This window comes from Lutra lutra, chromosome 4 (assembly GCF_902655055.1).
Source record: "Lutra lutra chromosome 4, mLutLut1.2, whole genome shotgun sequence".
In the NCBI taxonomy this organism is placed as follows: Eukaryota; Metazoa; Chordata; class Mammalia; order Carnivora; family Mustelidae; genus Lutra; species Lutra lutra.
In genome coordinates, this window is record NC_062281.1 from 64,398,100 (window position 1) to 64,420,822 (window position 22,723).

General features: G+C 39.0%; 1 pseudogene; it reads right to left on the bottom strand.

Annotated features, from left to right (window-relative positions):
- Positions 1-2,011: 2,011 nt before the first annotated feature.
- Positions 2,012-21,887, bottom strand: LOC125097269 (proteasome subunit beta type-2-like; annotated as a pseudogene).
- Positions 21,888-22,723: the final 836 nt, after the last annotated feature.

Genomic DNA, 22,723 nt, shown 5'->3' on the forward strand with positions numbered 1-22,723 from the left:
AGGAAACAAAATAACAAAAGTTCTTTTAATTTTTAGGTATTGTTAGAACTACAGAAAACAAATTGGGGGGTCATCTCATAGAATATTACTTCTTATATATCTGATGTTTGTCAATAATAAAATAATTTTTTATTTTATTTTTGTTTTTATTTTATCTTATTTATATTTATATTTTTTATTTTATTTTACGTTATTTTATATAATCTATCCTGATTATACCATTTTTGATTTTATCCCCTGACATCTTTCAGATAAGACAGGACTGGATCATCTGCTCACGATGGTCCAGGTCTTTGTAGCTGTTTATAGTGGCTGTTGTAAGGGTACTGTCCAGATCAGCTCTTCCTGACTGACACTTAATTCTCCCAGCTGTGGGGAGCATGGGAGCCTGATGGTTGTCACCTAAGTCATTCTGTGGGAATGGCCCCAGCCCAATAAGAGGTGCCTCACTGGAGGGCTCATGTCAACTCCTTGCACTCCTCCCAGTGAAGGTCCGGTCTCTTTGACTCCATGGGACAACATTGACACATGACAACATGGCCACAGCTCCAGAGCTCCATGTGGATTTGGTCCAGCCCTTGTTGAGATTCCATCACATTTCACTTTCCTTCTCTGTCTGATTTCATTTTTTTCAATGCTCCAGTACATTGCAATCCTAGGAAACCACTCAAACCTCTAGGTTGGTCAGAACCTTTTGGTCAGAAGACCAAATCTCTGATTTGGTCTGATTCTCTTTATGTACGTCAGGTGAAAATTTGATCTTACACGGTTTGATGTGTTCCTGCTCACTGGGGCTGACCTTATTGGTCTAGTCACCTGTATGGCTCCAATGGGGCTCAATCCATGAGCTTCTTACATCACAGCTTTTTTAAAAAATATACACTTTTATATAACCACTGCTCCCAAAGTGTGATTGTTATATGAGAGGGGCTTTCACAGGCTGTGGCAAAGCTAGCTCTTCTTCAATCTTTAGGTATGTATATCGAACTGTATTTACCCAACATTATGGTGAATTTCACTTTGGAGCTTTTGATTTTCTTTCTTGCCAGCAAACCTTAGATCACACCATGAAAATCCGCTGTGGGGGAAGGTCTAGGGTAAGTAATATGGAACCACCAAAGAATAGGTGTTCCAGGTCTTAACCTTTTTCTTCTGGAGTGTTCTTTGGGTGTTATTAAGATTTGTCTAATTCCCTTCCCCAATTATGAAGTCTGTAAATTCACTGGTATTTCACAAAGAAGGAATTTTTAAACACATACATTTAAACACATGTTCTTTCTCTGCTTCATGTGCATATTGTTAATTTTGTGTGAAATACTCTTTCTTGTTCCATCCACCTGGCAAAAATAAAAACCTGCTTATATTTGACTACTTTTTTGGGGCTTTCCTCACAGCCTGTATTTCCTTGGCTTTCTTTATGAACCATCTCAGCATTATGTAGATGTTATTATGATCACAGCTACCTCTTACATTACTTATTTTTACTTGTCTTTGGGATTTTACTTGACTCTGGGGTTCTTGAAATAAAAATCTATGTACTAGTTACCTGTGTATTTCCAGTGCGTAGCCCAGGGCAGAGTATAAATAAGATGTTCAGTGAATGGTGTTGAACACTTGGATAAAAGTCTGATTACAATGGTGAGAGTCTATTTCCTATTACTTTGCAATTTTTCAAGATGGGTTATATTCTCATGATAACAAAGAGCACATAAATGAGAAGAAGTCATTCTGAGTTAGTTGATGATAAATATTTTTATTTTAAAAACACTAAGAATTATCCAGCTAATTGAAAAATAACAGTTGCACTGTTATTAATAAACCAACATCTTTGTGCTGCATTTATTGTTGCAAAACCCTACCCAAAAATCCATCTACAGAAAACATTAATTTTGGAAAGGCTACTAAAAGAAAAATGGTAAATTGCTGAAGGGATAAAATCTAAAAACCCATCCCCTATGTGGGACATTTTTTTTCTTCCAATTTATCGAGATTCAACTTTATTGTGAATTAATCATCTGGCAAGGATGAGCGTCAAAAGAATAGGAAAGGAAAGGAGCCTATTAAAACAAGTTCCCTGGCAAGTGGGTGGGACACTGAAGGTTGGTAGTTTCAGGATGAAACGTTTCTGGAGCTCCTCTAGATATTTCCCAAGAAGTTCCACTGCTCTCTCACAAGAGATAGTTGGTGTGTGATATAGGTCCAGAATACTGAAAGTCAGGAAGGCATCACAGCCATGGGCAGGCTGTAAAAGGAGTCTTGACCTATACTGCCAGGCAGTCCCTGTAACAGAGTGCTGGACCCTCATGCTCATCATAGCCAGCAAGCAGGAGATTGACATGATATGGGGTCCGACTCTGAAGACAGCCAGTCACGTTTCAGCGTGTGAAATTAAGTGCTGCTATGGGAGACCATTCTTAATGATTTTGCAGCTTATAAAGTGGGCTCATTTTGCTGAATATATTCTGCAAACTGTACTGTGTCCCCAGCCTCTCTAACAGATGGGAGTAAGATTTCGTCAATCCTCTAAAAACATCTTGTCTTGATCGTCCTTCATCTGGACAACACTGCTAGTGGCACTTGGTTGGAGGTGAGAAGGCCTTAGTCAGGGTTCTGGATGAGGTACGCCCTAGTGGTGAGAGGCCAAGAGGACGGAGTGTGGGACTGGCCGGCTTCTCAGACTCACCAGTGAGACACAACAAGGGACACCTTCATGCTCAGGAATTCCCTAAGAGGAATTGTATTTATATTTTTACAGATGTTAATGCATTCCTGTACCTAGGAAATAGTGGATTTGTGCATATCATGGCTTTTGAATCCTCAGGCTTAGCTATGTACCATGGTTTTCCTGCTCTTTCAAAGGGAGGATGGATTGCAGCAGGGGAATTAGAAGCTAAGAAACTGAAAACACATGCTTGTCTTCCAATGGGATTCCAATCCCTTAAAAAATAAACCTGGGTTTCATCCTTACAATAATTCTCTACATGAGCCATGGGCCACAAGGTGCAATCCTACATCCCTCTTTAGCTTGATGAGACAGTGTCATGTGTTTCATGGCAAGATTCAGGAGCTCTTGCTTAGCTGTTAAATTTATTCTAACTGAATGATAGAATTTTATAACTGGAAACAATGTTTATATCATTAAACTGACTTTCTTATTTGATAAGTGAATAACCAGAAATCTAAAACCATTTAATGACTTACACAGGATTATAGAAATGGAAGCAAGATCAGTGCTCTTTCCACTATACGAACTTGACTTTATCAGGTAAGTTTTATTTCCCTTTAAACATCAAGAAAGTCTATATTCTTCAAAAGCTAGTGTCTGAATTTAATTATTCCTATTATGGTCAACATTTTACTTTCCCCCTATGAGGGCAGGACAATGCCACCTGAAGATGTCTATACGCTAATCCTTAGAATCTGCAGTTATTACCTTAGAAGGCCTGGGGGTCTTTGCAGATGGAATTAAAGTTATAGACTTTAAGATACAGAGCTTGTTGGGTGGATCCAATGTTATCACATGGGCCTTTAAAAATGTAGTAGGAGGGTAGAATAGTAAGAGAGATGAGATAGAAGAAGAGAAAAGAGACGTTTGAAACCCCAGAAGGGTACCATTGCTGGCTTTGAAGATGAAGGGAGAAAGCCATGAGCTAAGGTATACAGATAGTCTCTAGAAGTTTGTAAAGGCAAGAAAACAGATTCTCCTATAAGCCTCCAGAAAGAACACAGCCCTGCTAACATCTTCCAACCTTGTGAAACATGAAACAAGGGAATCAACCACGCCCACAAATTTCTGGCCACCAACTTTGCGGCAATTTGTTACAATAGTTATAGAAAAATAATATGTTCTTCCCCATTCCGTTCATCTTCTACATTTCCACAATCTCCTTATAACCATCATTACCATTATCAATTGTCATCATTATCACTCTTGCCCCCTTTTGTTGATTGCCCCTTAAATAGGAGGTTCTGAGCTTAGTGCTTCAAATTCATTGTCTCTGATCTTTACAACAATCCTAGCAGGTAGACATTATGAAATGAGTTGACCGAATCAAGCAATTTGTCCTAGGTCACAAAGATAAGAAGTATAGGGTTCTAGAGAACCAGCTCTGGATGAGACATTATTTCAACTTCATAGGTGGGCAAAAGTGAAAATACTATATTATTTACTTCTGCTATAATTTCCTTATGAGGGATAAAGACGAAAAAAACCCCTTTTAAATTGATAAAGTCATGCTGAGGTAAGTGATTGTCAGCAGGGTTTAACAGTAGAGTAAAATAAAGTATGTGTTTATAGACAAGAAACTTAAAACATGTTTTAGTCATAGATATCTAAATGAACGTAGTATTTTGAACAATCGTATGGCATTAGAGGATACAATGTAGTAAACATTCCATCTACAAGAGATTATTAAGATTAACTTTTGTGGTTTTGTGATTTTGCAAGAATCTTTTACTGCTTAGATGCAGAGATTTTCTGATCTCTTCATTAACTGATCTAGTATTAAGTTCAAATTAGCTAAGCACTGTTGTGTTTACATCACCTGAATTAATTGGCTGAAAATATGCATTCTGGTCTTAGAGTGTTGAAACAGTTAAGAATATGCAGGGACTAGGTGCTTACCAAACACCATTTGCTGAAGTTCTTTTTTTTTTTTTTTTTTTTAATTTGACAGATAGAGATCACAGGTAGGCAGCGAGGCAGGCAGAGAGAGAGGAGGAAGCGGGCTACCTGCCGAGCAGAGAGCCCGATGCGGGGCTTGATCCCAGGACCCTGGAATCATGACCTGAGCTGAAGGCAGAGGCTTTAACCCACTGAGCCACCCAGGCGCCCCTGAAGTTCTAAATCTGTAGATTGCAGGAAGGCCTGGAGGCTGCGTGAGTCTGGGTTACCACGTTAGGGCACCCAGTGCGAGGGCCAGTTGGAATCCAAGATGTAGGCGGTTTTAGTGGAGTTTTGAAATGGGACCTGGTGAACATCCTAGAAATCAGGGTGAGTGTTAGAAGGAAAAAACAAAAGATAGAAAAAAGACTCATAGAAACACACACACACACACACACACACACACACACACACACAGAGAGAGAGAGAGAGAGAGAGAGAGAGAGAGACTGGTAAAACAGATCTAGAAAAAAGACTTTTTAAAATAGAGGTGTCAGGAAAGATACCTGTAACTTAAAAAAATTTTTTAAAAGAAGTTTAGTGTTTTAGGGTATAGAGGTTAGGATGAGTTAAGTTAAAACCAAAGAGATTTTAGGGTAGTTCTTTTGTGCCCTACCCCATTTTTAAAGCATTTAGTCCTTCATGCAAAATTATCAAGCCAACAGCTAAATTTATTGAGCATTCACTACCAGAAAGTTTAATTGTCTGACCATTAGTTGATACCGTTAGTAAACAAAAGAGCTGGGATCTGGTTTTAATTCTTCCTGATATCCATTTGTTTTTAACTGCTACACCACAATTTTGAACACATGTAGAATGTATACTTGTGTCTGGTCAGGATGATTAAAGACTTTCATTTATGTCCTGAAATCCTGAGTCTAGGCCCATGAAGTACTGAAGAAGAAAGAGAGCTTAGGGTCATGTTCTTACTATCCTGGACACAGATAAATAAGGCTCATAGTCTGACGCCTTCTCTCAGATTTCTCTTGGAAATCCAGACATCATGTTTTTCAATGTCTGCATAAAATGGAGAGAAAAGAAGGATAGAGGAGACAGAGAGTTGCCACAAATATCCATTCTTTCATTTGTCTTTAGCAATAGAACATCCAAAGTTAATCTGGATGTCAATGTTCATAGCATTTTAGCTTTGTAGCTCTTTCTGCTGCTAGGTTTATTTGATTTATGTGATTATACTTGAGACAATGAAATAAAGAGGGCAGTTGTGTGGAACTTCTAAGAAGGTTCTTAGTGGGTGCTAGAATATTGGAAGGAATACCATGTTGGTCCTTTTGCCATTACTTTTTCCTGCTGCCTGGAGCAGGCATGATAACTGGAGCTCCAGCAGCCATTTTGTACCATGAGGTGACCTCGAGGATGAGAGTCAGAATTCAGATTCTGGAGCAAAAGTCTAGGGGACTCCTAGGTTACATCAGTACTGGGCTTTCTACCCTGGACTTGAGAGAAATTGATTTGATGATCACTGGGAGTGTTACTTTGGGTTTTCTAAAAAAGTCAAGATAATATCACAACCGAAGACAATAGCTGCATGAATGAGAGTCCTCATAAAAGCAGATAGAATTGGACATGTAAGAAATTTATGGTGGTAAAAGTCAAGGTCTGTGGAGAGAAAAAAAAAAAAGGGGGTGGGGAAGGAAGCCCTGGATAAAGAGTCCCCTCTGCAGGGTAGTTCTACAAATGTTTTGACCAGACCAAAACTGTCCATCTCGGAAGCCCTGCTTCCCTCAAGTACGGGCCTTCCCAACTATCCCTCCCAGGCACAGGCCTGTGGTGGATCCCAGTATTTGGCTTGGAGCAGTGAGTGCAGTGATGGGTTCAGAACACAGAAACTAGTCATTTGCGTCACACTTTCCAAAGAAGAACTGGTTGAGGTGCATTTTCATAGCCACCAGAATGGTTCAGTTTTGATGATGTCTGTTTATGTGTAGACTCCTCTTACTCAAAAAATATTCTTAGAGATGGGAGTAGTGACAAACTGCCCCAAAATATTTTAATTGGGACAACTCAGAAACTGTGTCTTGGTGCATCTTGTTACAAGTGTTCGTCAACGGTTGGGGTACCTGTTGTAGGCTAAATCCATTTTGGAGTAAGAAAGCATTCTTCTGTGGTTTGTCCCAGTTTGGAAAGTAAATGGGAACTCTTAACATAGATTCAGCCACAGCCAGTCCAAGGCTGGATGGTGGAGAATGCTGGTCTCACTCCTGCTACATCGAAGTCTGCCCAAGGCTACAATTCAGAGCTACCATTAAAAGCAACACACTGCCAAAAACGTCAGATCCATGAATGCACTACAAAGACTATAAATGGAAAATGTGCTTTTCCTATTGACTTGCTTGTATAAATAGCTTAGAGATGTTTTCCAAGTGCAAATCCCTAACACTTTAAAAATTTTACTTCACCCAGTGGAAAGAAAATACTCATTAATAGAACCACAAACCTCAGCTTTTTGGCAGGAATTTTCAGCTCATTACATGGTAATTAATCCTAATCTATATGCTAAAAGAGTAAAAAAAATAACCTTTTTTCTTTGTCCCAATTTTTATACTGCTGTTCTGCCAGACAGCCAATAAACCTAAAACAGAATCCTTTGTGTTTTTCTTTATGAGGCTATAACGCAAATGAAAAATTTCATGCTTGTGTTAAAGAGATCTATACATTTTTAAGGTTTTGATAAAAATTTGTTATTTTTAAAAAAATTTTATTTATTCATTTGAGAGAGAGAAAAAGTACGAGTTGGGGAAGGGGTGTAGAGAGAGGGACAAGCTGACTCCCTGCTGAGCATGGAGATCTTGACCTGAGCTGAAGTCAGACACTTAACCAACTGAGCCACCCAGGTGCCTGTTATTATATTTTAAATTACTAATGTTTGTACAATACATTGCAACAACTCTAGACCCAACAACTAATAAAAATAATGCAAATAGTAGCAGGAATCCAAAGTCTCTTTAAATACTCTTTTTAGATATGGCTTTATCTGGATTAGATTAATTAATCATGTGATCACACTAATGGATTATATTTCATATGCTATCTTGCATCAGATATCTCAGGCCTATTATGGAATTTAAAAGCATGGTCTCTGATGATTATTCTAAACTAAGCCACACAGAATAAATGGGAGAAAAATAACTTGTATCTCAAAAATGTGAAATACTGCATGTTTTTGTTTGCATTTCCACATTCATATATATATATTTTTTATTTATTTATTTATTTATTTTTTAAAGATTTTTTATTTATTTATTTGACAGAGAGATCACAAGCAGGCAGAGAGGCAGGCAGAGAGAGAGGAGGAAGCAGGCTCCCCGCTGAGCAGAGAGCCTGACGTGGGGCTCGATCCCAGGACTCTGAGATCATGACCTGAGCCTAAGGCAGCAGCCTAACCCACTGAGCCACCCAGGCGCCCCCATATAAATATATATATATATATATATATTTTTTTAAACTGTAATAGCTTGGAAGAGAAGAGAGAAAAGATTTATCTTTTATTTTTCTTGAGATCTCAGGAAATAATGCTGATGATGACTACAGTGATGAATAAGAAAATGATTAAGTAAGTAAACAAAATGTAATGACAGGAGGAGGACTGGTTGGGGAGGAAATAAGCTTTAACCATTATTATGAATGAGGTACTAGACACTGCATTTATTGTGAAGTTAAATTATGTAGATTTGAAATGATATGACATGCATATTAAATTTTCATTTTATGCAAATTGAAATGGTATAAATCTTCCCAAATTAAAAATTACTCAAAATATTATATATCTACAAAGGTTAAGGGGTTGATAAAATATGTTTTTGCTATTGACATGCTGTCTGGAAACAAAAACATAAGCCATCCTTTGTTAAGATTAAGTTTGTTCCTACAACAAATTTGAGTTATGCCAAGTCTTCAGGAATATATCTCTTTCAGGCATTGTGACTGCTATCCATTGTGTTTGGAGGATGCCTATTTGAAACACAGTTATGCCCAATGAGGGTTTCTCAGTCTAGTGAGGGAGATGGAGAAGTACATAAATGACCTGATAAGGTAAAATATGAAATGACTGAGGCACATGCAGACTGTTTCCAAAGTACAGAGAAAGGATACCTGACTTAGCTTTAAAGGCAGGTAAGTCATCCTAAAGCAACTGGAGCCTGAGTTGATTCATATACAGGAGTGGAATTTAGCTTGGAAATTTGTTGACTAGGGGGCACCTGGGTGGCTCAGTGGCTTAAAGCCTCTACTTTTGGCTCAGGTCATGATCGCAGGGTACTGGGATAGAGCCCGCATCGGGCTCTCTCCTCAGCAGAGAGCCGGCTTCCTCCTCTCTCTCTTCCTGACTCTCTGCCTACTTGTGATCTCTGTCTGTCAAATAAATAAATAAAATCCAAAAAAAATTTTTTGACTAGATCTTGAGTAGATTGTGGAAGGAATAACAGATTTGGACAGAGGAAACAGGATATGCAAAGTCATAGAGACACAGAAGCGTTTTGGTTGGTTTGGAATGCAATGAGTAACAAGGCTAAAGAGGTAATTGGCAGCCATATTCAGGGTTAACCATATTCAGGGTTATGCTAAGGAATGTGAATAAAGTAGAGATATTAATACTTACTTCACAGACTTTAAGTAGCAGAATGACAGAGCCAATTTTATCTTTATAAAAATTATTTCAAAGGCAATATGGAAGATGATTGCTAAGATATAGAGAAGAGGTAATATAAAATATGATGACATGAAAAACTGAGGGAGTAGAAATGGGGAAGAAAAAAGGATTACATTGGGTGATCTTTACACAAAAAAATGAGTAAGTTTTGGTAATAGATTAACTTGGAGTGGGGGAAGGGAGTACTGGGGATGATGATGAATGTATGGATACACAGAGGTAGAATAAGAACTTAGATACCAATTGGATATGTGTGCTGAAGACAGAGAGGAATTTACTATAATCAGTAAGTTTTTGCCTAGAGTAGTGTGCAGTAAAGGATTAACTCAGCAGATCTGACTTGCCCAAACCCAGCATATTTCAAAGAAAAGTTCAGCTCTTGTCCATCTTCTGAAAGATAACCTCTAAGGCTCTTGCCCATTAAGAGTGTCTTTGTTTAGCTGAGGCCTTGGGTTATGCTAGGCTGTTTATGCTAACAATGTGATTTATAGTGGGGGCCTATGGACACGCAGTATCAGCACCAAGAATAAGACAAGAGTGCCCACTCTCATCACTACTATTCAACACAGAACTAGAAGTCCTAACTAGAGCAATCAGGCAAGAAAAAGAAACAAAACCCATCAGAATTGAAGAGTAAGAGGTAAAATTGTCCAAAATTTGCAGATGACATCATTTCATATATAGAAAACCCTACACTCAAAAACCTGTAAGATTTAACCATGAATTCACTAAAGTTGCAGGATACAAAATTAACATGCAATAATCAGTAGCATTGCTATACCCTAAAAATGGATTTTCTGAAAAAGAAATAAATTGACTCAATTTACAATAGCATCAAAAACAAGAAAATACTTAGGAATAAATTTAATTAAGAAAGTGAAAGATCTCTACTCTGAAAACTATGAGACATTGATGAAAGAAATTGAAGAAGTTTTCCATTTCCAAATGATTGGAATGGTATCCTTTGTTCATGGATTAGAATAATTAATATTGTTAAAGTGTCATTAATACCAAAGCCATTATAGATTTGATGCAATTCCTATCAAGGTTCCAATGACATCTTTTATAGTAGTAGAACAAACACTCCTAAAATTTACATAAAACTGCATGATTCCAATTAGAAATGCTGAGATAGAAGAACATAAGAGGAAGACCTCATGCTTTCTGATTTAAGCTATACTCTAAAGTTATATTCATCAGGGGCGCGTGGATGGCTCAGTGGGTTAAAGGCTCTGCCTTTGGCTCAGGTCATGATCCCAGGGTCCTGGGATCAAGCCCCGCACTAGGCTCTCTTCTCAGCAGGGAGCGTGCTTCCCTCCCCCCACTTCACCTGCCTCTCTGCCTACTTGTGATCTCTGTCTGTCAAATAAATAAAATCTAAAAAAAAAAAAAAATAAAGTTATAGTCATCAAAATAGTATGTTATTGACATTAACAACAACAACAACATAGAAACCAATGAAACAGAATTAAAAGACCAGAAATAAAACCAAGTATGTACAGTCAACTAATATTTGATAAGGGATCCAAGAATACTCAGGAGACAAAAGACAATTTCTTCCATAAATGTTGCTGGGATAATTGGATATTAACATGTAAAGGAAGGAAAGTAGTTCCATATCTTATAGCATTCAGAAAAGCTAACTCAAAATGTATTAAATAGTTAAATTAAGACCTGAAACCATGAAACTCCAAAAAGAAAACAGAAACAAAGCTCCTTGACATGAGTCTTGGTGATGATTTTTTTGGATATGACATCTAAAGAACAAATAATAAAAGAAAAAATAAAGGGGCACCTGGGTGGCTCAGTGGGTTAAGCCGCTGCCTTCGGCTCAGGTCATGATCCCAGGTCCTGGGTTCGAGCCCCGCATCGGGCTTTCTGCTCAGCAGGGAGCCTGCTTCCTCCTCTCTCTCTGCCTGCCTCTCTGCTTACTTGTGATTTCTCTCTGTCAAATAAATAAATAAAATCTTTAAAAAAAAAAATAAACAAGTGGGACTACATCAAACTAAAATGGTTCTGCACAGCAAAGAAAAAAAACCAAAAATAAATAAATAAAAAAAAATTAACAAAGTGAAAAGAAAATCTATGGAAAAAATATTTACAAACAATAATTTAATAAGAGCTTGTTAACATCTAAAATGTATAAAGAACTCCTATACCTCAAAAATAAACACTCCCCAAAACCCAAATAACTCAGTTAAAAAATGGGAAAAGGGCCTGAATAGACATTTCTCCAAAGAAGACATAGATGGAAGGCCAAAAAGTACATGAAAAGATGCACAACATCACTAGTTATTAGGGAAATGCAAATCGAAACCACAATAAGATATCACATTATAGCTGTTATACTGACCAATAAAAAATACAGCTGTGGATGTGGAGATGAGGGAACCCTTGTGCGCTGTTGGTGGGATTGTATAGTAAACTTGTACAGCCAATGTGGAAAGCAGTATTGAGGGTTCCCAAGTCAACTTAGAAATAGAACTATCAGGGGCGCCTGGGTGGCTCAGTGAGTTAAAACCTCTGCCTTCGGCTCAGGTCATGATCCCGGGGTCCTGGAATAGAGCCCCGCATCAGGCTCTTTGCTCAGCAGGGAGCCTGCTTCCCCCCACCCCCCGCCTGCATCTCTGCCTACTTGTGATCTCTATCAAATGAATAAATAAAATCTTACAAAAAGAAAAAGAAATAGAACTATCATACGATCCAGCAATTTCACTTCTGAGAATATAACCAAAGGAAACAAAAACATTACCTCAAAAAGATATCTGCACCATGTTCATAGCAGCATTATTTATAAGAGCCAGGACATGGAACAACCTAAGTGTCCATCGATGAACACATAGGTAAAAAGATGAGGTGTAAAAATACAATGAAATGGTACCCAGCAATAAAATGAGGAAATCGTACCATTTGTGACAACATGGATGGACCTTGAAAACATTACACTAAGTGAAATAAGTCAGACAGAGAAAAACAAATACTGTATAATTTCACTTACATGAGATACATGGAATCTGAAAAAAACAAAACAGAGTCAGAAAAAGGTCAGACGCGTGGTTACCAGAGGCAGAGGGTGGGGGAGAGGGGGGTGGAAGGAAGGTGGTCAAAAGGTGCAAACTTCCAGTTAGGAGATAAATAGGCACTAGGGATAAAATGTAGGACATGACAACTACAGCTAACACTGCTGTAGGATTTATAGAAAAGTTGTTAAGAGAGTAAATCCCAGAGGCACCTCCGTGGGATCAATCAGTTAAGGGTCCAACTCTTGGTTTCAGTTCAGGTCGTGATCTCAGGGTCATGATCTGGGGTGGGGGTGGTTATGAAATCAAGCCCTGAACCAAGCTCTGCACTCAGGGGGAAGTCTGCAGAAGATTCTCCCTCTCCCTCTCCCTCACACGCTCCTCCTACTCTCTCTCTCTCAAATAATAAATAAATAATTAAAAAAAAAAAAGACTAAATCCTAAGAGCTCTCTTCACAAGGAAATGTATTCCTTTTTTCCTTTTTATTGTATCTATATGAGGAGGTGGATGTTAGCTGAATCTATTGTGGCAATCACTTAAAACATATGCAAATTAAACCATCAGGTTGCACGCCTTAAGCCTAAGTAGTGATATATGTCAATTATTTCTCAATAAAATTGGAAAACAAAAACATGGAATGGAAGAGACAGGATTAAGTCAGAGCTCAGAATTTGGGAACCATGACTATAGAGATGTTATTTAAATCCATGGGTAAGAATAAATTACTCTGGGAATGAGAAAAGAGCTAAAGAGAGAATTTTGGGAAACCCTGACCTTTAAAGATTTTATTTATTTGACAGAGAGAGATCAGAAATAGGCAGAGAGAGAGGGAAGCTGGCTCCCTGCCAAACAGAAAGCCCAATGCAGGGCTTGATCCCAGGACCCTGGGATCATGACCTGAGATGAAGGCAAAGGCTTTAATCCACTGAGCCACCCAGGTGCCTCAGAAACCCTGATCTTTAATGGAAAGAGAAGACACCATCTTAGGGGCACCTGGGTGGCTCAGTGGGTTAAGCTTCTGCCTTTGGCTCAGGTCATGATCTCAGGGTCTTGGGATCGAGCCCCACATCGGGCTCTCTGCTCAGCAGGGAGCCTGCTTCCCCTCTCTCTCTGCCTGCCTCTCTGCCTCCTTGTGATCTCTCTCTCTCTCTCTGTCAAATAAATAAATAAAATCTTAAAAGAAAAAAACAAAAAAGAAGACACCATCTTAGAATCGAGAAGAAATTAAGAACTCGGTGGTATCTCCAAAACCAAGAGGAAGGAATCCTCCAAACAGGACTTATTGTCTAACAATATCAAAAATCACAAAAGGATTGAATAATACCAGGAGTGAAGAATGATGGCGTTGATACAACAATGCCCACTGATAAATGAACAAACAGAGGCTCCAAGTTTTATGATAACTTGGCAAGTGCAGAGAGTGGCAGAGGGTAGATTTAAATTTAGGACTGGTGACCGCCCATGCTGTTCCTACTAACTTCCGCTACTGTCCAGTCCCATGATGAGACCCAGACCTCTCTGCAGGCCAGATCTGAGTCCCACTTATTCTTTCAGGTGTCACTCCAGGCCTGCTTCCTGGACGAAGCCTTCTCTACCTTCTTTCTGTAGCACACACACTACTGCACATCGACTTTGTAAGGAGGGTTGCTAGCTCTGTGAGTGGGATTTTTAAGTTCTCAAAGGCAGACAATTATATTTCAAAGTGTAGCTGTACCAGGCTGTGAGTTGTGACAGAATTTCAAACTCCCTATTCTCACGATATTGCTTTACATATAAAAAAAGGAAATCCCTCCCAGGGGATTTATGTTCTAAGGACTATAGAAAAGCAAAGTATATATATATATATATATATAGTAAATAGAGTAAAGGAAAAGGGATTTTGTTACAGATCCAATCCATGGATTATAACTTTTTTTTTACCTTTTTTTACATTTTTACATTTTTTAAAAACATTTTCATGAGTGGGAATGATAGAGTTGGACAGCGCACAGGGTTAGAAGTGAACAGAGAGTTAAAAGCTCACCTCTTGGGGTGCCTCGGTGGCTCAGTGGGTTAAGCCTCTGCCTTCGGATCAGGTCATGGTCTCAGGGTCCTGGGATTGAGCCCCGCATCGGGCTCTCTGCTCAGTAGGGAGCCTGCTTCCCCTCCTCTCTCTGCCTGCCTCTCTGCCTACTTGTGATCTCTCTCTTTCTGTCAAATAAAAACAAAAAAAGCAAAAAAAAAAAAAAAGCTCACCTCTTTCCTCTGGAGGAGGTGGTCAGTGGTGGGGGAGGGGGAGGGGTTTACAGGGAGTTAATGTGAGGAAGTTTCACTGAATGGTCAAGGTGGGACATTGGAAAAACAAGGAGATTAAAATAATAAAAGTTGGTGGTGAAGTTATAAATGTTGTCTGCGAGATAAGTAGGGAAATTGATTCCTGGGAAATAAAAAGCTATTTTTTCCAATTAATTTTGTTTATTGCTAGGACCCTTGAGTGTTTGCAGACAGAGTTGGTTGAAGCTCCTCACACTAGTAATGAAGTCACTTGCTCAGAAGAGGTTCCTAGGATTCAAGATAATCACTGTTGTTGCTGATCTGTTCTTTCTCATTTCTCCCAGGCTGAGTTTTGAGGTTCTGAGTGCACCCAGAGAAAATGAGGAAGGAGGATTTTTAGTCTTGGTATGTTACCTGCAGATTAAACGTGTTTTGTATATTAATGACCATCTTTACTGAGTCCCTATATTATGAGTGCCTACAATGTGGTGTTGTTTATAGATTGAAACATGATCATTCCCTTAAACATTTCTTTCCAGTATGTGCTGGGAAGACTAGGAATCATTTCCTAAAGCCAGTGACCGGGTTTCGGAAAAATCACTATTTATATAGATGCAAATATGAGAAATTGATACTCACACATACTGATCCATTCAAGGTGTATTCTCTCCTCAAGATATTTATAGTGACTTGGGCAAAAATGAAGGGATTTGAAGGCACTAAAGTTTCAGAAATCCTCTGCAATTTCTTATGCAAATACTTCAGCAACTTTTAACTGAGTCACCAGTGATTTCCTGGAAGTGGGAGTTCTTATCTCTGAAACCATTTATTGGTATGAATTGTTACCATTACCAATTATTCTGTGATTTTAGGAGATGGATTAGGTTGAAGTTTCTCAGAAGATATTAAAATCATTAACTCACAAGAAATTCCTTGGTAAACTTTCAATGAGGAGTAAAACCGATGTAATCAATATCAGTTTCAAAGTGTGCAAAGAATTTCTAGAGAAAATTTCTTTTGAAGTTTGTTCCTAAAGATGAAGTGGAATATGATATAATTGTATGGACAAGTGAAAATTCAAATGTAACGGTTTTTCTCCAAGATGTTATTGCTTAGTGAAATTGGCAGGCGATAAAAACCCTTCTGAGTAAAAATGTTTGAACATATTATAAACTCTTAGAATTATTTATTCTAACCATCTTACCTTACAGATGAGGAACCTGAGGCCCCCAAGCCAAGAACATTATCCTGGGTCATGCAGCCAAGTGCCTAGAAAACTAGGGACCTCAACTCCCAAACTAGAGGTCTTGTAGTTAATTAATTTAAACCTCTATGTTCCTCAGGAGACTGGGAATTTTTCCCAGCTTGAAAGTCACCATTTTTCCATCATCTTAGAGAAGCTCTTTTACTGAAATTGGCAAAATTATTTAGCTACTTGGACTGCCTGGGAAACACAGTGTGAATTTTGATCTTTAAACATTTACTTGGTTTCCCTGGGAAAGGGGAAAAAAATGATTTAGCCTTATGTGTTAGTCCTCTGAAATTGTGGGTATGAATTTAACTCCATAAAATGGAGTAAAAGATATGTCATCTTATCTTTCAATCAAATGAAATTTGATTTGTTTCAAGTCCCCTCCTCTTGGCCTGGCAAGAAATTGCATTTCAGTCATTATTGGAATATTCTTCCCCATTGGTGAGAGTTGAGTGAAGGTTTGAAGCATCTTAAGAAATGCAGAACAGTCACGAAAGTTCCTTTGATTCCAAACTTTCACCCCTTTCTTGGTCCTTGAAAAGCGGTATACCAGGGTTGTTTAGAGAGCAAATATTCTAGAGCCAGGATGCTAGACTGAATTTCAGCTCACATCTGTTTTTTTCTTTAAGATTTATTTATTTATTTGAGAGACAGCATGCACATGCATGAGGTGGAGGCGCAGGGGCAGAGGGAGGGGGAGAGAGAAACTCTAAGCAGACTCCATGCTGACCTCGAAGCCCAATGTGGGGCTTGATCTCATGACCCTGAGGTCACAACCTGTGCTGAAACAAAGAGTCAGATGCCCTAACCGTCGCACCACCCAGGCACCCCTCAGCTCATATCTTAATAGCGGTTTTCATGGGTTGAATGATGGTTTCCAAAATGGTATGTCAATATCCTAATACCCCAACCCTGTGAATGTCACGTTATTTAGAAAAAAGTCTTTGAAGATATCATTAGTTAAAGATCTTGAGATGAGATCCCCATGGAACTCCTGGAGCCACCGGAAACTGCAAGGGGAAAGGCAGAATTCTTCCACAGAGACTTTGGAGGGAGCATAGCCCTGCTGACACCTTGATTTCATACTTCCAGAAGCTGTACTGTGACAGAATTAATTTATGTTGTTTTAAGCCTCCAAATCTGTGGTAATTCGTTACAGCAGCCACAGAAAACTAGCACAAGGAGGTAACCATGGGAAAGTCAAGCACCTTCCCTGTCAATTTTTTTATGTTTATTATGAGATATAATATTAGTACTTACCTTGTATGTTGTTATGAGAATAAATAAGTCAGTCCACTGCTTAGAATAATCCCCCAGAGGGGCACCTGGGTGGCTCAGTGGGTTAAAGCCTCTGCTTTCGGCTCAGGTCATGATCTCAGGGTCCTGGGATCGAGCCCCGCATCGGGCTCTCTGCTCAGCAGGGAGCCTGCCTTCCCCCTCTCTCTCTGCCTGACTCTCTGCCTACTTGTGATTTCTGTCAAATAAATTTTAAAAAAAATTAAAAAAAAAAAGAATAATCCCCCAGAATAATAAGAGCCCTTTAACCATTCAGTCTTGTGTTAGTCTGTGCTGATAATGATAAACTCATTTTCCAAGGCCACATGGACTTTTGAGGACCTGTTTTTCTGCTTCTCCTGTGCAAAACTTGAGGAAAAGGTGGTTTATGGGCTGCAGGGCTCTATTACCCTGAACCCACCCCCCCAAGGTGCTCCCTACAGCCTTCCCCATCTGAATAGGTGGGATCCTCCCTGGTGATCTGAGAAAGCAAGTAGTAGGTTGAGAGCTACAAAACTGACATCATGTTCCCCTATGTGCTGTAAAAGCAAAATGCTTATCTTTCTTTCCTGGGGCAAAAACGTTAACATCCATCAGTGTTTTCTTACTAGCTGACCATAGTATACATTTTTAAATAACAAAGTACCAGAGGCGCCTGGGGTGCTCAGTCCCTTGAGCATCTGACTTTTGATTTTGGCTTAGGTTATGGTCTCAGGGTCATGGGATTGAACCCTGTGTCCAGCTTTGTGCTCAGAGCAGAATCTGCTGGAGATTCTTTCTCTGCCTCTGCTTCTCTCTCCTCTCCCTACATCAATCAATCAATCAATCAATCTTAAAAAAAAAAACAACAAAGTAGCCAGTTTCCTGTAAAACTTGGTAATATTTTTGCTTCTGATGAAAAAGGGTGGTTTCTTTCTAATTTGTCTTGCTGTTGTGGATGGCTCATTTAAATTCTGACTTGACTGAGGTCAGTGGCTGTATCATGCATCTTTGTACACCTTGTTCTATGCCCTGTACATGGTGGGTACAATCAATATGCAATATATGATTGGTTATGGAGCTATTAAATTGTAATGCTTCTGAGCTGAAAGGCATAAAAATTTCCAGAACACCCAAAAAGAGACTGACTTCATTCCCTGGAACCCAAAACAGAAAGTACCCTTACCACTAAACACACACACACACACACACACACATACACACACCCTAAAAAAAAAACAAAGTGCTTGGGTGTAGACTTGCTCGGTGTTTATTGATTGACAATTTGACTACGTCAATGAATGCATAGACATGCAGTGTTCAAATGGGGTTTGCAAGGCCTGCTAATTGATCAACAGCCCTATGACACATTGGATCAGAGTTAGGGAGAGGTCTTCATTTCTGTGACTGTCTTAGTTTGGTCGACTTCTCTTACTTCAGGGACATTGTTCTGCTTTGTTAGCACTGTTTGAATTACCAATAGCTCATCTTCTCCTTGAACCTTTTCAATTGTGTAATGTGATGGGATCATCTGATTCTGCTTATTCACTTTACCGACTATTAAATTTCTATACTCCTGTTCAAGCACCTTCAACTGATTCTTTATTCTTCTAGAATACTGTCCAAATTCTTCTCATTGTACTGAATACAAGAATAGAAGCAGGAGAACTTCTAAGGAGCCAAGGCAAGATAATAGTGCTTTGGAATAGGCAGTGGCAGTGGAAAGGAAGACAAGTGAAACTCTTTGTTAAATATTGTAGAGGTAGGGCTGGGAGATCTTGCCGAAGGATTAGGTATGAAAGAAAGAAAACAATTATGGGAAATTCCTAGGTTTTGATCTGGGCAGCTGGGAGGAGGGTGATACTATTTAATGAGCTGGAGAAACAAAGAGAGTTATTAACAATTATTTTAATGTGTGCGTGTGTGTGTATGTTCATGCTTGTGAGCATATGTGTGTTGTGAGGTTGAAAATCAAAAGTTCTGTTTTGGACAAGTTAACTTTGAAATGAATAATAAATTAGACATGAGAGATGTCAGGTTGGCAAGGGAAGACACCAGTTTGGATCTCAGAGGTGAAATACTGAGTTTGGGATTCACTAGCACATACATGATCTTCAGTCTGGGCGTGTATCAGATCACCTGGGGAAGAAACGTGGACAGAGAGGAGGAAATCCGTGGGTCAAGCCCTGGGTAAGTTCCAACGCCAGTGACATTTATTGTCAGTTGTTTCTAATACATTTCTTTTGTATTAGTAATCACTTCCAAAAACCTGAAACTTCTATTTTATAAGATTCCTAGGCTCAGAGAGTTCAAAAGAATTATACATTCCATATAATTTAGTACTGCTTATTTTGCCAAAAAAAATTTCCGTTAAGATGTGCGGTTATTCCTTGCCATTGCTTTATGAGAGGCCTTAACTTCTTAAGAGACCTGTAATTTTCCTTTTAATTTCTGATGTGAAGAGTCTGTCAATAGATCTTAATCTGTTAATTACTGCAGCTTTATACTGGTTTCAACTTGCTAGGAAAAAAACATTTAAATTTGATGCCATTACTGGAAATGTGTTATATGTCTTTTTACACTTCCTTGTTCTCGAAGTGTTTATAAACACAGTAACCAAAGTTTCTTACTCAGAGACTAGAACAAATTTAATAAAATAAGGCACGATTTGGATTATCAACCCACTTTCAACATCCCCTTAAGAGCTGGCATGGTAGGGCATGGTAAACCCCAACCTACTCAACCCCATGCTGACTTCTTGTTGAAACATGAGAGATGGAGTTTATAAACAATTGGCCAAATACTATAATGCTCTTATACACATTTATTTGACAGAGACCCTCCAGGGAACACACACACACACACACACACACACACAGCCACAAAACACTACACTTGCACAAATGGTTAAGTGCTCTCTGTTTCCCATGCTGGTTTTCTCCCACTACCGTGTAATAAGTACATTTACAGGACACCTATATAAAAGAATATAAACCGACTCAGTCAATATCCTTGACAGCTAAGCCTACTTCGGAAATTCATCATACTCTCACTGACACCAGCAGTGTGTAGTAGGAGAAAAAAGGACTGCATCTATGTCTAACTTCTACTCCCGGCTAACAGAGAAAGTTCTTAATGCTTAGCCATGCCTTCTTCTTCTCAGGAATAAAGGCCTTGCTGGGGTTTTGCCAGTGCTGTTCGCTCCCACTATAAATCTTCTAATGCCACCATAATGCTTTATTTTTCTGGTTTCCTCCTGCTCTTCTTCTCACTGTGATTTAGCAGAAAAATCCACACGCTGCCAAATGATCCCATACAATTATAGGATTTATGGGGTGCTAAAACAGCCCTTGGGCAAGGCCATCAAAGGAAAGGAGCTATTCATTTATTCTGTAGTTTGTGGGTCTACAAAAGGAAATGGTCAAAATGGCAACTGTTTATGACCAAATCTAAAGAATTTAAGCAGTTACTCAGGACAGTCTGCCAAGTAGGAGGAAACCCAGGACTACACACTAGTGTGAGGTGTGGTTTACGGTTTTTCTCTCAGTGGATGGACTTTCTAAGACATTTGGCTCATTCAAGCCAGGGCACCCTTGTTCTGTAGATGAAGAGCTTTTCTTTCATCCTGTCTCAAATTCTCTACTGGGGAGAAGATGTGAATGAAATGCAGATGTTTAGAAATATAAAAATCTCCTTGCCATGAGTACTCAGACTGGGAAGAAAGCCAATGCCATCACTAATTCTGTTTTCTATTTGTTTTGTTTACTGAGAGGTTTTAGAGATAAGAATGCAAACAATTATTAAAGACTTTTGATAAATGTTAGTTTTTTTGAGCTAAAAAGTTCCTTTTTAAATAGTAGAATGGAAAATTCTACTATCCTTAACCAAATCTAGAGTCATCTAATTATGTAGATTAGAATCCATGGTGATTAGAAATTGTCCCATTTAAAAAATATTTTCCCATTGAAATATGAATACTCTGAATAATTTGGCCTGACTTTCATAGTGGTGAGGAAGTGAAGGTTGTCATTTTCCCATTTTCCCTGATTCATTACAATCATGAAGAATTGCATCATGAAAACCAAACATTTTACCAATTACACCCAAGAGTATGCTCTAGTCTTTTTTTTTTTTTAAGATTTATTCGTTTATTTATTTGACAGACAGAGATTACAAGTAGGCAGAGATGCAGGCAGAGAGAGAGAGGAGGAAACAGGCTCCCCGTTGAGCAGAGAACCCAATGTGAGGCTCGATCCCAGGACCCTGGGATCATGACCTGAGCCGAAGGCAGAGGCTTTAACCCACTGAGCCACCCAGGCACCCTGAGTATGCTCTAGTCTTGTGTAGATCGTCATGGTTCACTGATCTATGAGTGCATGAACCAGGTCTGCTGGCTAGTTTTTTGCTCACCATCATGACCCTATAACTTACTATAATGCCTTGATTATATAGAATTTTAAAGGCAACTGATGGTTTCTGCAAGATTGGTGAGAACATGTCTATTGCCAATATTTACAATGGCTGCAGAGTAGGTGGCATTATTCTAGCCTACTCTGCTCCACTCTGCCTTACTGTTCTTTTAAGTTGAAAGTCACCACAAAAGAGTTGACACCCACATACACCCAGCCTTCCACCATTAAGGCCTGGGATGAGGACACTGTGAATGGGGTCTCGGGCAACACCATAAGCCCAAGAAAGATATGAGTAGCATTGATGGAGTAATATTGGAAGAGCCAACCAGGAGTAACCCAGTCCTGACTGTCTTTTTCAGGGGACATTCTTCAAACCAGTTCAAAAAGAGCTCTGCCTAGCTTTCTCATCAAAAATCTGTACAGAAGGTTGTTTAAAGTCTTCAACTGTGGAAGTCTTCCAATGTCTCCAATGAGTAGAATGCTAAACTCTAACTTTTTAATGTCCCATCCGAAGGAAATACCATGTCTGAGAGGCATTCATGTATGTCTGACTGTGACCTTGTGCATTTCTTCCCAGCCTTTGTGGCTCATGGTGGAAGGTGGCTGGATTGAAACGCAGAAAAGTACAGGTGCTAGCTTTGTTCATTCCCAGGATCATTAGTGTCTGCAAAGCCTGTGAGACTGCACGAAGGGGATTGCTTTTCATGCAATTTCTATTATTTAAAAAAGATGTCCTTTTCTGTGCCAGTTCTCAAGCCTAAAATTGAGAGGCCTTTCCAAGGACTTTAGATGCTTGTTATTAAAGTAGCTGAAACATGTGCTTTTGTTTCTTAGTTAAGCAGAGCAGACAAAAAGAAAAAAAAATGACATTAATTCCAACTCTTCATGAGCAGTACTTAAATCAAGAAGTTGAAAAAGCTACTTGAGCATGCAGTGATAATAATAGCTCTTAATTATTAAACACTGCAGTGTGCTTTCCCCCTCAGCAGCGGTCAAGAATTAAGTGTTGTTTACTCCATTTTATGGACAAGAATATTGAGGCTCAGAGAGGTCCAGTAAACCAACCAGAGTTCCATGGTTAGTAAACAGCTGAGCCTGCATTGGACACCAGAGCTTGAGCTCTCTTAGGACCTCATGGCTCTAAGGCCTCCCATCTGACCCTAATTCAAATTGAAATTGAAAATTGAGCTACCAAAAAAATC